Source organism: Eublepharis macularius, chromosome 2 (genome assembly GCF_028583425.1).
Source record: "Eublepharis macularius isolate TG4126 chromosome 2, MPM_Emac_v1.0, whole genome shotgun sequence".
NCBI classification, from domain to species: Eukaryota; Metazoa; Chordata; class Lepidosauria; order Squamata; family Eublepharidae; genus Eublepharis; species Eublepharis macularius.
Window position 1 is genome coordinate 117837528 of NC_072791.1, and position 17423 is coordinate 117854950.

At 42.6% G+C, this 17423-nt stretch overlaps 1 protein-coding gene across 5 annotated transcripts in view; it reads right to left on the reverse strand.

Annotated features, from left to right (window-relative positions):
- BMAL1 (basic helix-loop-helix ARNT like 1) overlaps window positions 1-17423 on the reverse strand; it is a 94741-nt gene that overhangs the window by 67429 nt on the left and 9889 nt on the right. For 2 of the 5 annotated variants that reach the window (XM_054971485.1, XM_054971481.1), the window contains exons 2-3: window positions 4279-4417; window positions 439-584 (exon numbers count right to left, since the gene is read on the reverse strand). The gene's annotated coding sequence lies outside the window, so the exon portion shown is untranslated. Of the gene's footprint in view, window positions 1-438; window positions 585-4278; window positions 4418-13276; window positions 13397-14004; window positions 14035-17423 lie in introns of those variants that run through there. The other 3 variants (XM_054971484.1, XM_054971482.1, XM_054971483.1) reach the window with 3 other exon arrangements.

A 17423-nucleotide genomic window follows, 5' to 3' on the forward strand; every position in this document is an offset into this window, starting at 1 on the left:
TTGCTTTGAAAAACAGAGGGTCAAGCAAAGAGTATTGAACGCTGGACATGTCTACATTCCTAACACATGGTTACACGCAGGGCTTCAAGCTGCATGATGCCTAAAACTGGGTGGGAGGGGATCTCATTTGAGGATGAGGTCAGAGATAAGCAAATACGATAAAAACATACAAAAATAGAGAAAACAGGAAAATAGATGGCACCACAGTTGAGTAGGAAACAAATATGAACTTTTAAATTATTTTTAAAGAGCTGCAAAACACCCTATGAGCTTAAAGGAGAAAAAGAAGTGGGTACAATAAATTTAAGCTTTATTACCATTTAAGTAACTTGAATGTTAGAGGTCTACAAACAAAAGCGGCCCTCTTAAGTTTCCCCTCCTTCGTGGAACACTTATACCATGAAGAAACTCATCAGAAAAGCTTGTAAGCCATCTTACCTGTCCTTACCTGAGAGACTGACTTCTGGAACCCTAGATCCCTTCAGAAAAGAAGAGCTGCTCCCTGCTGCCAGTGCCAGAGCAGTCAGTCACCATAAGGCTTTTTTCATGTCCTCCAGTCTTGTCACTGAAATACCTTCAAAAGTCTGAGTGGTGAGAGAAAAAAATCAAACGGTCAATTATCTTCTACCAAACCACTAGATAAACTAGATGACCTTTAAAAAAAAATAAAAGTAGACTCTTGACATACCTGAATTAGGACAGAGCACATGCTCAAGGATAAAAAAAGCAACATACTGCATAGCCCAATCTAAAATAATTTAATCTTTTTCTGTTTGGATTTCTATTCATCTAGAATGTAGTCTAGAATATTCACGTCTGCCTGTTTGGAATCCCCAAAACCACCTTTTTTCAAGAAAATGAGGAATAATTAAATCAGAGTTACAGCAGAGAATCCCTCCCTGTTTATTATTTTATTATTTATTTATTATATTAGATATTCAGCCCATCCTTCCAGAAGCAGGCTCAGGATGGGTTACAACCAAAACAAACAATACATAATAAATATAATAAAACTAGCGGCAGAGCCCATTGTATAAGAATAAAAGCTCTAGCAGCAGGGGCCAGGCCAGGCCGCCATGGGCTGGACCGCCGTGGGGTGGGCCGGCCCATGTCACAGCGGACCAGGTGGCCCTGTGCCACAGCAAGCTACCAGGCTGGGCTGCTCTGTGCCGCAGCGGGCCGCTGCCTCAGTTCAGATATGATGCTTAGTTTTTGATCCTCTTAAAATTAAATATTTAAAATATGTAGCCAAGGAAACTTTTCTGGTTATTCAGTATCATAATTTATGCCTCATTGAGACCCAGTGTTGTGTAGTGATTAGAATGTTGGAATAGAATCTGAGAGAACTGGGGTCTGAATTCCCACTCCGCCATGGAAAGATGGAGATGTTTTGCCAGACTTATGGTGGTTGAAGAGGGCAAATTATCCAGCCGGCCTTCTGCTGGGGGAGGGCATTGGGCTACCCTCCTGTTCCTGCTGTCCGTGTAGACAGCTGCCTCCCTTGCCCCATGGGTTCTAAATGTTCTGGGTTGTGCAATTTTGAGCACTGCATCATGAAGTTGTTTTACTGTATCTATAATACTGATTGCATCTGATGAACAGAACTGTGGTTCTCAAAAGCTTATGCTACAGTAAAGTTGGTTAGTCTTAAAGGTGCTACTGGACTCTTTACTATTTTGCTACCACAGACTAACACAGCTAACTCCTCTGGATCTATAACATTGATGGATTTTATTTTATATTGTGGATTGTTTGATGTATGAATATATGATGCTGTTATCCACTCTGAGCTTGTTTAAGGGACAGCAGGCTACAAATCTATGCAGTGAAATTAGAAGGAAAATTCTTTGGATATCATGACAAGAATGGACAGGAAACCTACCATATAAATACAGGGCAGAATCCCAAGAAATCAACTTTTCAATTAAATCAATGGGAAGCATTAATTGAAGGACATAAGTAACTGTTGTCAATTTTTTTGAATGTGGACGCCTCCTTTAAATTACCATAAGACTTTATATACAACAGAACACATCCTATGGTTGTACATCCACACACACACGGATGCATTTTAAAAATCAGTTTAGCAGAACTGTAATGCACCCCCGCCCCAAAGTCTCCAGCATAAGGACAATACTGGCTGCTCTAGGCATTGCCTTAAAAATCAGGAACTAAACAGCTCCTTTCTCTAGCTGCTAGTTGCAGATTTCTTACTTTGAGTCTTAAAGCCAGTGGAGCTCTCCTTCCACCACTGCTTGTGTCAGCACAGGACATTATTTGCCAAGTTCCAACTCCAAAGTGTCCTGTGATCACCTTAACAGTCTTATCCACTACATGAGAACCTAAAACTTACACAGTAGAGGAAGTCAAAATATTAAATCCTTTCCTAAAGCATTCCATGATGATAATTCTAGATGGGAAACAGTATTAGCCTGTTGCAGCAGAAATAACAAGACCATCAGCAGCATAAAGACTAACAAAAGTTATTCCATCATAAGCTTTTGGTGTGTTAGAGTTCACTTCATCAAATGCATGAGGTGTACATCATGTGACCAATTTATGTTAAACACAAAAAGGTGGAGGATATGTTACAAAGAGAGACCTGTTCAAAACAAGAATAAATCCACAGAGTAATCATTTCACTCAGAGCCGTTTGCAAGGCTCTCCCAGATGTTGTTCAATAAGCAAAATATAAAACCTAGTGCCTATATAAACAACAATTTTGCATATCTAACAATAGTTGGAAGTATCCAACATCCACTCGGAGTGAATTGATTACTCTTTTGGTTGGATCTTGTTTCGAGCCTGCCTGTATTTGTAGCATCCCTCACTTTCTGTTATGAATGTAAACTAACTTCATGACGTAAACCTCATGCATCTGATTAAGTGAACTCTGACTCATGAAAACTTAAGCTGGAATACATTTTGTTTGTCTTTTAAGTTGCCACTGGACTCCTGTTTTATTTCCTAAAGAAGGAGTAGATAAACATGTCATTACATCAATATTTAATTAAAATTTCATTTATGGTGCAAACTCCAGTTTGGCTTTCAAAAAATTCACAAACATAATGAGCACATTCATTCACCCAAGGCTGAAAACAATAACCACCTTATAAAATCCCTCACACTGAGGCTGCATTAAGAGGTAGTCTGGGTGTTATTTGTAAACTCTTCTGTAACAAGGTTTTTTTTAAAAAACTGCCAGGAGACAGCTATTCATTTTATTATAATGCAATGAAAGATAACACTGACAATAATTTTTTTCTTGCTTCTTGAGGCACTGCACGAAATATTCTATAAATAAAGCAATGCTGCCCTGCTGCACCACACTCTAAACACCCAAGGCCACAAACATATCCAAGTTCTTCCTATTGTGACCCCCAAAGCCTGTTGCCAAGATACTTCAAGGAGTTATTTGAAAGAATGCCATCTAGGCCACTTCCTGACTACAGTCCTAGTAGAAAAGAACTGAAGTATGTTGATGCTGTTAGGCTATTTCTGCAACTCTCCCTTCGGTCTTTCTTCTTAAGTAGTCAGTTGTTTCATTTCAGTTATAATTTTTTTTAAAAAAAGCAAGAGAGACTCACAAAATCCCCTTTGGTTTGGGGCTTTGTTTTTTAGGCTGCCAGTTGTCACCTGATCTTGCGATTAAGTCAATCAGATCAGGAGTGCATAAACACCTCAGTGAGCAAATCAAGGTCAGAGCACACATTACAAACAAAAGTAGGTCAACTTCAGAAGTCTGCCGAGGCACCCATCTGGGAGGCAAGACCTCAACAAACAAAGTGCTGCCAGCTCCCACACAGCCTACAGGAAAATTCAGTGTCACCATTAAAGCACGCGTGCTTCTTTCCAACGAAGCATCACTCTTCACTGGATGAATCACAAGCACATCACACACAAAGGCATTTTTCTCTGTTACCAACAAAGGAACAGAGTTTTTCAAGACAATGAGCAGTACATCCATTTGCATTATGTGCCTTGAAATGAACAAAAATGTAACTATACAACAAGAACTTTTGCTTTCCAAAGTCTCATATACAGAAGTCATTCCATTATAGCCTTCTTAATGTACAGGAAATTTTTTAAAACTTGAGCAAACCTTTTTTTAAAATTACACAGGAATGAAGGAAGAAGAATTCAAGGGAAAAGAATAGTGCTGAAGTGAGAGATAAAATAGCAGAAGGACACAGAAGGGGCTAGGAAACCAACTGGAAATGATCATCTATCAGTATCTGTTGTAAGATACCTTGCTTTGTAGGCAACATACAATATTACCTATGCATCTGGATTCCGTAGAAAATTTATACTGATTTTCACTGACTTCCCCTTCCTGCAGCAGACCTCCTACTCCCGCTCATGGTGTTCATGGAGGCTCCCTGCCCCCCAGGAGTGCCATTTCAAGGATCTTTTTGGGCTGCAGTGATGGGAGACACAAAGAAATCCCACTCAGCTGACAGAAATTCTTTCTGTCAAGAAGATTTTGCAGATACAATCCAATGTAATTAGTGTAAAAAGACTTCTCCATGTTTTGTCCAAGTAGAAAGGTTAAGTATTTGGTTTCATTTTACAGTTTTATGTAAACAAAAAAGGAGTAGACATCTCCTGAATCCATAAATCAAGTTTGGGACAGATGTGCCTATCAACATCTGTAACAACAGTCTCTTGTTAACCACTGCATTATATTTCATGAGGTCAACATCACTTCCAAACTTTGGAAACAAATCCCAATATCAATGAGGTGCTGCAGAGAAAGAGGGGTGTTCAATACTATGTTTGAAGTTTTGCAGAATTTTGGCCGTAATGGTTGGATTACTGGACACAGTCAGAACACATGAATGAAAATTCCTATCTATTATGCTTCTGCCAAATTTCCTACAGACATGATTCATTCTCATATCCTTTTTACTTAGTTTGTATAAGATCCAATAAATTATCCACAACAGGGTCCCCAACCTTTTTGAACCTGTAGGCATTTTTAGAATTTTAAGAGGGGGTGGTGAGTGCCACCCTAAAATGGCTGCAGCAGAAGGTGGTGCCAAACACAATGCATTGCCCCTTGCTTTGCAAAGGAATTGCAGAGGAGAAATAAAAAGGGAGGAAAGCTAGATGGGAGGGAAAGAGAAGGGGGAATAAAAAGAAGAAAAGCCTGGAGGGAAAATGGAACCACACACCGACTAAGGAAAGCCTGGGCACCTACCAATCTTCCTGATCTTCCAGTGTCTGTGGCAGCTATTGTGGTTGTAGAAACATTTTCATTTGAATAAGGGCGGTCCATAACAAGCCCTGCTTTACAATGGTCTGTCCACTCTCTAAAAAAGACCAGTGGGCACCAAAGGAAATACTGGAGGATGCCACATTGGGAAACTTTGCTACAGAGTAATGTTTGAGATGTTTCTGGAGTGTTTATCCCCCCCACAGCTGGCCAGGTGAGTGGTGGCAGAGGACCGAGGGTGAGAGCAGGGATTTCACCGGGGGACCTGGGATCTATCTCTACACCTATAACACTGTACGTACATGTGAAATTGATCAATATCTCTGCTTACTCTTCTAAATTCTACAGGGAAAAAATTCCCTGAACCAAGCACCTCTGAAACAACATTTGTAACATGAAAGTATGTTTTTCTATGAAGCTTTTCAACTATTTAAAAATACAATGTAGTATCTATCTACTGAAAGGCATTCTGCAAACGGTTTGGAAAGGACTGGAATCATTATTTGTCTTTCTTTTCATTTTCCATAGCACTATTTATATTGTTAAGAAATAACAGGAATAATAAAAAAGAGTAACAATGTGTGCAAAATTTCACCACAGAAGTTACTCTGTAAGTACTAAGTCTGCCAAACCAAACTAAAAATGTCTAAATATGTAGGCAATATCAACTAACCTAATACCTGAATGGGAGAACGGTCAGAGAATCCAACTAGTAACTTGACTTACAGTGTGATCCTAAGAAGAATTACTCCCGTCTAAGCCCATTGAAGTCAATAGGCTTAGACTGGTGTAACTTTACTTAGGATCGTACTGTCAATCCTGAAAAACTTTTATCACAAAGTTAGTGGAGCAAGAAAAAAAATCTAAGAGTATGAATTCCTGTTCTATGTGCTTGTTAAGCATATTCAACCATCAGCTGTATCAAGTATCTAGTAGTAATAAATCTTACAGTAGAACCCTAATTATATGTACCTGAAATTTAAACTCAATTGATTTCAATCAGGTTTATTTCTGGGCAAGTAGCACTGCAGCTATGCAGCACTGTGTGGAATGTAATTTTAATGCATTAGTAAGTGTGCACAGAATTGCAGCCCTGAGTGAAATGAGCTTTTGTCAGAAAAGTGGGAAACTTTCACACACATATTTCCCCTCCCATTTCCCTTGATTTCCCATGTAGAGATGTGACAAAGGTCTCCTCAACACATGAAAAGATGTTGTAAACCACCACCACTCTGCAAGAGTTTACTTATTTAATTGATTTACAGTCTACAATTCTCATGGAGACAAATCTCCATGTCTCCATGTAGCACAGGGGTTAAGCAGTTCGGCTACAAATCAGCACTCTGTTGGTTCGAATCCTACTACTGCCATGAATTCAGGAGGTGGCCTTAGGTAAGCCACTCCCCTCAGCCCCAGCTCCCCAGCTATATTGTGAGGATAATAATAACACTAACTTGTTCACAGATCTAGGTGGGGCACTGATCTGTCTAGCAGAGCAGTATATAAGTGCAATTATTATTATTATTAAATTACAAAAATAAAAAACAATAATAAAAACTATCTAGAAAATTTTAACAGGCATTAAATCTTATAAAAACATCCTTAACTACGTTTCCAGAATACCTTCCAGTAGGTAAATACTGTAAATAAATGTGCCGTGTTTGCCATTCTATGGAATGATAGCAATGTGGAAGACTTTCTAAACTCTTCAGGCAGACCCAAGTGGGGACAACAACAGAAAATGCTAAGATATGGATTTTACTTGTTTGCAGGATGGCACTTTCAAGAGATCTTGCTCAAATGAGCAAAATTGTTGCAGAGGAGCCTATCAGGAGAAGCGGTTCTGCAGATATGTGGGTCCCAGTCTGTGAAGGACTTCGTATTCCCAACATTGCATACTATGTGGTAGTATGGCCATCTACTACTTTATCACAACAATCATTAAAAATAGATAATTTAGCTGAACATTCCACAGAAGACAGATTTTTAAAAATCTAAATAATATATAAGCACATACTTTATTCAAAACAAGTTTACAAAAATGCATAGCAAGATCCCTGATAACACATTCTACTACAAGAGCCACAAAATAATTATTAAAAAATAACCAAATTAACATAAATTACAGTAAGAATACACTAAAAACCACAGTTAAAATCAGCCCAGTATTATATAAACAATGCTATCAGTCAAAAGCTACCTGGAAAAAAAAAGGCCATTCGGATTTTGTGAAATTATGGAATGGCTGTTCTTATTTCCTCTGGTAGACAATTCCAAAGCCCTAGACCAGGCAGCAACGCATACACATTACTAATGAGTTCTTGGCCCTTGTTCTGATGCTGTTATTTCCTTCTATGATTATATATTTGGATACAGTGCTGCATTATATCCTTAGCTTTAAATTTTTCCAAACACTAGTATTAGAGGTGTGTTCATCAGAAAACAAGGACAAATGCCAATTTTTAAAGTACCCTACACACTGTACTCAGCCCTTTTTTATATATAGTATTTATCGATTTTTTAAGTATACATTTCAAATAATAAAGAAAAGAATTTCAAAAGTTAAAGGGGGGGGATCCAGTAGATCAAAGTAACAAAATTACATGAAAAAACACAGGGGGGAAGTTCTATATGTTGCTCTGTTTACAATAGCATCTAATATAGCCTTCAGTCTTCTTGATAATACTTATAATAAAACATATAGTTCTTTATACCTCTTACATAGTAACAAAGTTCACCATTGTTGTTCACATATGTTATCTTTCAGGTTATAAAATAATTTCTACCATCTAACCATTTCCTCTGTCTCTCTTGATCTTTATAGTCTTCGTTCGGGGGGGCACATCCATAATCAATGGGTCTGTCTTAAGAAATATAGGTGTCTATATAATATATAATAATATATATATGAACTAATATTATCTATTCTCTATATATACCTTTAAAAATTGTCTGGACTCAGCCCTTTGAAGAGGAAAAGAAAGCCATCTCTCTCCTGTCATTTTGCAAGCATAAAGCATTTCTTTTTCTGTTGGTTAGTAGCTGCTGATGGCTTTCTTATCTTATAGACAGTGAAAAATAGTTAATTACACGAATTAACTGCACTAGAATGGTCAGGATGGCCAAGAGAGGGAGAGAGAACACTAGAGGTGTGCGCTTCAGGTCTCTGATTTGGGAGGTTTTACCCAAATCGGGCCCAATTTGTAAAGCTTCGTGGTTCCCGAATCAGCCTCAACATTGCTGGGCCAATTCGGGAATCCCAAAGTAAAACTTTCTGAAGTGTTTCGGAATGCTTTGGGAAGCTTTGAGCTTTCAAAGCTTCCTGTTGGCTTTTTCATCCAATGGGAGAGGGGAAGATGGAGTTCCCTCTTCTCCCTTCCATTGGATGAAAAAGCCAGCCTGTAAACTTTCAAAGCTCAGAGCAGCGCTTTTCAGCGCTGCTCTGAGCTTTGAAAAACTCCATGCCGGCTTTCTCACCCAATGGGAGGGAGGAAGAGGGAGTTCCCTCTTCCTCCCTCCCTCCCATTGGGTAAAAAGCCAGCAAAGCTCAGAGCAGTGCTGAAAAGCTCAGAGCAGTGCTGAAAAGCACTGCTTTGATCTTTGAAAGTTTCCAGGCTCGCTTTTTCATCCAATAGGAGGGGGGAAGAGAGAACTCCCTCTTCTCTCCCCTCATCGGCTGAAAAAGCCAGCGGGAAGTCCTGCTTTGATCTTTTGTATGTTCTGAATTTTTACGGAGTTTACTGAAGCAACCGAAATGCCCAAATCCTGAAGTGGATTACCGCTTCAGATTTAGGGGTATTCTGGATTGTTTTCCCGCACTGGGTAAACCTGAAGCGGGAAACTCTAATCTTTTTCCAGTGCACACCCCTAAAGAACACCACAGAGGACTTATTACAATGAGAGGTTACTATGAATCCCTCTCTCCAAATCCAATCCTCGAGCAGTATTTATTGAAAGAGAGGGGAAAGAAGATTGGCGCAGCCAACATAGATCTCCAGCCTCTCAACTGAGTAAGTCTACTGAAGAGAGATCTGGAGTAGAAAAACTGGAAAAATCAGACTGACATATTGCAGTGGGGCATGTAATACTGGATCTAGTTTTAGAACTTTAACCAATAAATGGGAATATTATTTTATTCCTCAGGTGAAATTCAGTGAGGAATGCTTTTCCCCAACAAAAACTGTAACAAACATACATTTTACTTTTATTTTTATATGCTTATCCATAACATTTCAGCACAGTGTGATCCTGAGTTCTGGTATAGTGCAGTGGCTGAGAAGCTGTGATTTGAGAGACCCACAGACTCACTAGGTGATCTTAGACAAGCCAGTATCTCTCAGCCTTTTCAAATAACATACTCATAGGGAAAGATGCTCATTGTCCACACAGCATGTTGAGCAAATATGTAGACGTGAGATACAGGCACTGCCAGAGTTCGATCACATGTGGACTGAAATACAATGTCTGTGTAGGATGCCTGCCCCAGCCTGCCCAACATAATTGGCACACCTGGTCCTATGTCTGTTAACTAGAAATGGGCACAAAACGAACCACAGAACAAAATTCCGGACGGAACAGCTGGTTCGTAGTCAAAGAAACACACATTCCATAGGGCCGCGTTTTTACGAAACAAATGACTTTTCCCTACTGTTCCATTGCCGGTTTGGGAAGCCAGACAGTTTGGTGCCATTCAATCCATCACCCAGGCAACGGTGGCAGTCTTTTGGTTGCCCCCAATCTGAGGCCTCCACACTTGATTGGCAGCCAGGGTGGATTTGATTTAAATCAAACTGATTTAAATCACGATTTAAATCACGATTTAAATCACTAGTCATTAAGGCTTGATTTAAATCATAGTTTTCTACATAAAGACTAATTCTTGCTGGTATAACTTTAATATGCAAGTAGATGCCTGCCTTACCGATAGGTAAAGGAACTTCATTAAAGTATTCCAAAACTGGGTCTCTTTTACGGCCTGCTGCCATTATAGGTTTTTTCCTCCAAGGAAAGAATGTGATAAACCTCAGGTCATACACACAAAAGATCCAAAGACTTGTGCAGTATTGTGCTCAAAAAGTTTCACTTTCATTTTGTACTGCTTGCCCCTCCCTCCTCACACTTAGTTTCTTCTTGTGCAGAACTATTCCACTCCAAACAATCAGAAAAATATTGTTTCTATTCACTGAACTTCTTGAAACTTAGCACTGGAGGGGTTGATTCTGTCTTCATAGGTTTGTAGAACAATAGTATTAAGGTCTTTTTCTCAACTCTGTTCATGTTATAACATTTTTGCTGTGAAGAAGAGGCATGTGATCTCTGCTGAGCTGACACAAATTCAGTTTTGAGAACTGCAAAACCAAGCATCTGTGATAATATCTTGTAGGCAGAGAAACTGCCCAATAATCTTACAAAAACCTCTGGAGGAGCATGACATTGTGAATGGATTAATGGAATTTATTTACCAAAAAAATTAAATATATACAGCCTTATTTTACATAATTAAAAACTAATCTTTATTTCATGATGGAATAACCTTTGGATGGTAATATATTTTCCTCAAAAAGCATTTTATTTAAAAAAATCCGATTTAAATCAAAAAAATCCCATTTTTTAATTTTTTTTTTAAATCATTGATTTTTATCCACCCTGTTGGCAGCTGTCCCTGCCAACTAGAGAGTGTTGCCAAGTAGGCCCCCTCTCCTGCTTTAAGGCCTGCCATGAACTGTGTTAAAGTTTCCTGCGTTGCTGTTTTACTGCTGCACCAAAGACTGCCCTGCACCTGTGTGCTCTAATACACGTGTCAGTTTCCTGCCTGCGTGTTAATTACCTTGCTGCTGCAATAGACTGTGTAGTTCCCTGACTCCATGTTTGGTTAACTGCACAAAGGACTCTTTTTCTGGGCAGACCTGCCCTGACCTGTATCTGGACTTCCCAGTGTGTGTTTGGACTTTATTACAAGTATGCCCCGTGCCTGCATTGCCATCTGCCACGGACCGTGCCTGTTCCCTGCTTTGGACTGTGTTTTAAGTGCTGTTCCCCCTGCCTCCATGGAAGCCTGCCTCATATGGGCCCAAGCCGCTGCTAGCAGCCGGGCGCCTGCCGGGGAAACCTCCAGCGAGCCTGGCTAGGCGCTCCCTGGTCAGTTCCCGCCTGGAGCCTCCCGCGGGCCGGTCCCCAAGCTTGCACTCGCTACCGGGCAGCCTGCTATCCAGCCCCAGCTATGCCCAGCCGGCATCCATGTTCTCAGGCAGCCAGAAGACCCAGAGAAGGAGACTGCTTTGGGTAGCCATTTCGGCGAAGCGGGCACACCACGTCCGCAGCGAGAGTACCTCGCCCCGCTCTGCATATCTTAGGAGCCACCCAGGAGAAGGAACTAAGTGCCGACCATCCCAAGCACTTAGAGAATGCATCTCAAAGAAACCTCCGCATTCCAGAGCTGATGACATCAGGACAAGCCCTGTCCGCTGGAACATCCATTCAGCCCACTCGGATTTCCCCCTCCCTCTTTTGTCCCCTCTTCCTGAGGTGTCACTTATCACAATCAGATTACCAAAGTGGCCCATCCAAGCCATTCAGTAACCCATTAGAACCTTTGTCTTAATCTGTGAGAACCACCAAGTACAGCACCAGCCCCAGGGTACGTTTTGGGGTATTTAAGCCGGTCTCCCAGACCGCATGGTGCGCGTGCCATCCTATCCAGAATCCCTTGCTGTCCGTCTGTGGTCCCAGTGCTGGCATTGGGCCACCTCGCTGTTGTGTCTCTGCTTCGCTTCAGGATTGTGAGTATTCCCCACCATTGTTGGGAACCAGCTAATGCGAAAGTCTCTGCATTTCCTACTCTGTATTTCTTAGATCTTGGGTGTTCTCTTGTATGCTTATGCAAGTTTAGGCTTACACCACATTGTTAGTAAATACACGTGTTTGGAAACTATTTGTAGTCTGCCTCTTTTTCACTAGAGTGTCTGGAATCAGGACCTCCGTAAACATAGGTTAAGATCCGCGCTAAGTTTAAGTTACAGACTGCTAAAGCTAATTTCCCCTTATAATAAAAAGCAGTTCTGGTAACAAGAGCTCCCATTCTAGCCCATCCATCCAGGAAAAGGGCCAGCCCCTCAAAGAAGCTGCCAGCAGACACTCCAGTTTTAACTACTGTGAAGACAGTGAGGACTAGCTCCCCTGCAAATTTGGTGGTTATTGGACATTGGGAAGGTCAGTTTGTAGCCCTCAAAGTAGCTGCCAGCAGACACTCCAGTTTTTGCTACTGTGAAGAGAAAATGTCAGGAAAGGGGGGGTCCCATGGATCATGCCTTTCCTGGGGTTCAATCTCTCTGAAACTTGGGGGGGTCTTTAGAGGACAGTGAGGACTAGCTCCCCTGCAAATTTGATGGGTATTGGACATTGGAAAGGTCTTGTTTAGTTTGGCTGTGAGCATGAAGGGGCCCGTTCTGGGCTCCCGTGAACCGGTTCGCGAACCGGCTCAAGTTCGGCCAAGTTCGTGGTTCGTGTTCCATGAAACTGAACAAACCACAAACCACGCAGTTCGTTTTTCCTGGTTCGTGCCCATGTCTACTGTTAACACATCTCTCTCTCTATGAAGAAATTATACAGAAAGGAAATTTTGGAGTGCAGTATGTTTCACACCTCCAGGATAATTTATATTTCATCTTTCTCTTATCAAATAAATTAACTGATTGGTAATGGTTAGTTTCTAAACAGATAATTAACCATCTCTGTTCCTAGCTCTTCACATATTAAAGCATACAAGTTTCTTCACAAAGACTTAAAAGTTGTGATTAATACATTTAATTGCACATAAACTCTCAGTACTTTAAAAATACAAACTGCTATTGCTATTCCTGGATTTAGCATATTATGTTGGTATACATAAAAATATCCTGCACCTCCTGATGGTGTTCAGTACCATCAACCACGGAATCTTCCTGAACGAGGTGTACCACTTTGTTCCTTTCTGGTGGGTGGTGAAAGAGTACTTCTTCTCTTCCCTGTGGGAATTGTCCCATGCTTTCTGACAACTATGTAAAACTATGGATTATCTCCTACCAGCTGCTCTGAAGTTCTTGAGGATGGGTGGGTTGGCGTTCCTGCAGATAATAATCTTCACTTAGTAAATTCTGTAATTCCCTCTACTCCTTCAGGCAGGGATGACATGCCAGATTTTGGCTGATGAGGCAAAAAAAAAATTGTTGGACAGAACCAGGATTTACAAAGGATGCACTTCTAAACTACTGTTCCATTTTTACAGTAACTCCACATTACTTTCCCCCCACCCCAACACAAGATAGGGGAATCTTGCATCAATTAACGCCGAGCAACTTCATATTCTATTTCTCAAGCTTAGTATTTATAAATATATCGCATGACTGAGCAACAGGCTGTATTTATGGCCACTTTGCTCTTCAGAAAGCATGAACAGTGACCCATCATATCTCAGGCCCCTTAAGAGATATACTACTAACCTGGAATCCCAGGAGCATATTTTAGTCACAAGGAAGTTCTAAGTATTTCAATGGGATTTCTTTCCAAAACCAAACTAAATGACAGCCATGTGCAACTTTTTTTTAGCGAAAAACAATTGAGCTAAACAGCCTTAAGAGGAAGCAGTCCTAAGCAAGGAAAGGAGAGTGTTTGTGGCGGTTTTTCCTTTTGAAATCCACTCAGGCACCCCAAAACTGCTTCAGTCTCCTGGCAGAAAAAAACACAGGTCCCTGTGACTTTTCCCCATGGTGGAAAAGGCAGTAGGAGAGAGGAACGGACCTTTGGACACTCACCGTGAAGGGTCCTTCTCCTCTGATGGCAGGAGGACATCTTGGGTGTTTCCCACCATCCTATCGGGGAGGCAGGAAGTAGAATTTTCTTCCTCTTCCTCTGGTAGGTGGGGCCACCCTCTCTCTCCTCAGTTCGGGTGACTCCCTTCAGCAGTATCAATCCAGCATCTCGGAAAAAACTCATTAACGTCTGCCTCGAAATACTCTAAAAAAAATATGTAAAAACAAGAGCATAAATGGTTAGAAGACACAAAGAAAAAATACGGAAGGACAGTAAAGATTCAGGAGAGAAACAGATCCCTACTGTCCCCGAAGATCTTGGGAGGGCAAGATGTCCTCCTGCCATCAGAGGAGAAGGACCCTTCACGGTGAGTGTCCAAAGGTCCGTTCTCCCTCTGAGGCGGAGGACATCTTGGGTGCTCCCCAAGCAGTGCCCTAGTTCTCGGGCGGGACAAGATCTTCATCCTCTACTACATGCTGTAGCATTCTTCTTCCGAAGGCAGCCGAGGCCGAAGAATAGGTGTGTAGACGGTAGTGTCTAACGAACGTAGAAAGAGAAGACCAGATGGCGGTTCTGCATATTTCCTCAAGTGGAGCATTCTTTCGCAGAGCCGCATTGGTCGCCGCGCTCCTCGCGGAGTGTGCCATAATCCGTCGGAACGTTCAGCTTTTGAGATCTGTATGCTTCCTCTATGCATGACTTAATGGCACAGGATATTGCAGATGATGACATGCGCTGACCCAGTCTCGGCGGGGTAATATTTATGAAGAGAGACTCCGTTTGTCGGATGCTTTCAGTTCTGAACATGTACGCCTTGAGGGCTCTCCGCACATCAAGTGTATGCCAAACCCGTTCTTGAGGATGTCTCCGGTTTGGACAGAACGAAGGTAAATTAATTTCTTGGGAACGATGAAACGTTGAGGTGACTTTTGGAAGGAACGACGGATCAGTCCTTAACACCACTTTATCCGCATGGAAAATGCACAAGTCGGCACGTGTGGACAGAGCACTCAGTTCCGATACACGGCGTGCTGATGTGATTGCCACAAGAAAAAGAGTCTTTAGTTTGAGCCATTTCATGGCCACATCCCTAACTGGTTCGAAAGGAGTTCTTGTAAGAGCTTTCAATACAACGCTCAGTCGCCACGTTGGAAACCTGTGCATCGTGGGAGGTTTTAAGAGTGTCGCTCCCCTGAGAAACTTACGCACATGTGGGTGAGATGATACTACTTGTCCGCTCACCTTGGGTATGACTGAGCTGATAGCTGCTACCTGTCTCTTGAATGTAGCTGGCCTCAGTCCATTGTCTAGACCCTCTTGTAAGAAACCGAGGATGTTCTTCAGAGCCGGTTTCATTGGATCCAACTTCTTACGCCTACACCAGCACATGAAGGCCTTCCAAGTTGTGTTGTATATACGTACAGTCGATGCCTTATGTGCCACCAAGATGGTCTGGACTATCTGGGGGGAGTAACCCATCACCGTTAGGTGTCCCCGTTCAATTTCCACCCTGTTAGAGACATCCACTCTGGACAGGGGTGGCAGATTGGACCCTGTTGTAGAATGTCCAGCCGTAGCGGGAGGCGCATTGGAGGTACTCTGGACAGAAGTCGAATGGAAGAGAACCAGGGTCTCCTTGCCCACCATGGAGCTATCAGTATCACCCTTGCTCTCTGTTCTCTTATTCGCCTCAGAAGCTTGGGTAGAGTCGGCAGCGGAGGGAAGGCATATAGTAGACCCCGTGGCCACAGTGAAGTCAGTGCGTCTATGCCCTCTGCCTCCGGATGGTAATACCGGGAGAAGAATCTCGGTACCTGGCGTTTCTGGTGCATGGCAAATAGGTCTACATCCGGGGTACCGAAGTGTGTTGTGATAAGTTGAAAAACCTCTCTGTTGAGAGACCACTCCCCTGGATGAAGGTGCTCTCGACTCAGCCAGTCGGCCTGCACGTTCAGGACACCTCTGACGTGCTCCGCTCTGATCGATAAAAGATAATCCTCCGCCCAGTTCAGGATCCTGGACGCTTCTTTCTGGAGTCTGGACGATCTCGTCCCTCCCTGTCGGTTGATGTACGCCTTCGCGGCTATGTTGTCCGTCTGGATGAGGATGTGTGAATGAAGGACCTGGTTGTTGAATGCTATGAAGGCCAAATAGATGACTCTCATTTCCAGGACGTTGATCGGTAATGTCTCCTCGGCCAAGGACCATGTTCCTTGGATCGGTAGGCCCTCGAGGGTGGCTCCCCAACCCTGGGGGACTCGCGTCCGTGAAGAGTTGTTTGTAAGTCGGGGTGAGAAAACTCTTGCCTTGGCTCAAGTTGGATTCCCTTGTCCACCATCTCAGGTTTTCTTTGACTTGTCTGGGAAGCTGCATCTTCAAGATCTTTCATTGTGCGATCTGTCCCTGGAAGGGTCTCAAAAAGGATTGAAGAGACCGGCTGTGAAGAGGACCCCATTGAATGGCTTCCGCGTCTGCCATGAGAAGTCCTTGGAGTCTTGACAGTTGCATCAGGGGGGATGATGCCTGTTGGATAACAGTCCGTGTCAGCTGAATGGTCTTGGCAATCTTCTCCTTGGGTAAGAAGAATCGTCCCACCCGCGTGTCTATGATCAGTCCCAAGTGTTCCAAGCTCTGTGTTGGTTGCAGAGAACACTTGGACATGTTTATCAGGAAGCCGTACTTCGTCAGACACTGTAGGATGTGATTGGTATCTTGGATGGAAGACTCTTTGAAGCTGTGGTCAGACCGAAGGGTAGAGCTCTGAATTGTAGGTGTAAATCTCCTACACAGAACCTCAAGAATCTTCTGTGTGCTTGAGATACCGGAACATGGAGGTATGCCTCGGTGAGATCTATGGATGTTAAGAACTCTCCCTCCTGCAGTGTCTCTGCTATGGAACAAAGCGTCTCCATGCGGAAATGGCGAAGCCTTATGAACTGGTTGACATATTTTAAATCCAGGATGGCTCTCCAATCCCCGTTCCTCTTCGGCACCGTGGAGAAGATGGAATATACGCCTCTCCATTCCTCAGCAGTGGGGACTGGTTCGACCGCCTGTATCTCCAATAGGTGACGTATGGCCCTGTGAGTAATGTCTCGTCTGATTGGGTTTTTCTTCAGTGGGGATATTAGGAAATGCTCCGGTGGTGTTGAATGAAATTCTATTAAGTAGCCAGAGGAAACTACTTCTCTTGCCCAGGCGTGTGTTTCGGGCGTCATCCAAGTTTGACGAAAGAGAAAAAGTCTTCCCCCCACCGGAGCCTCCCACGAGTCAGGGCTTCTGACTTTTGTCGTCCAACTCGTGCCTGTTGTTGCGGTTGAACTGTTGTCCTTGAGATCTGCTTTGGAAGGTTCCCTTGCGTGCTTGGGGCCTTTGCGAGTTCCAGTTGCATTTGGTGTCTGGTCTGCTTCTAGGCAAGGTA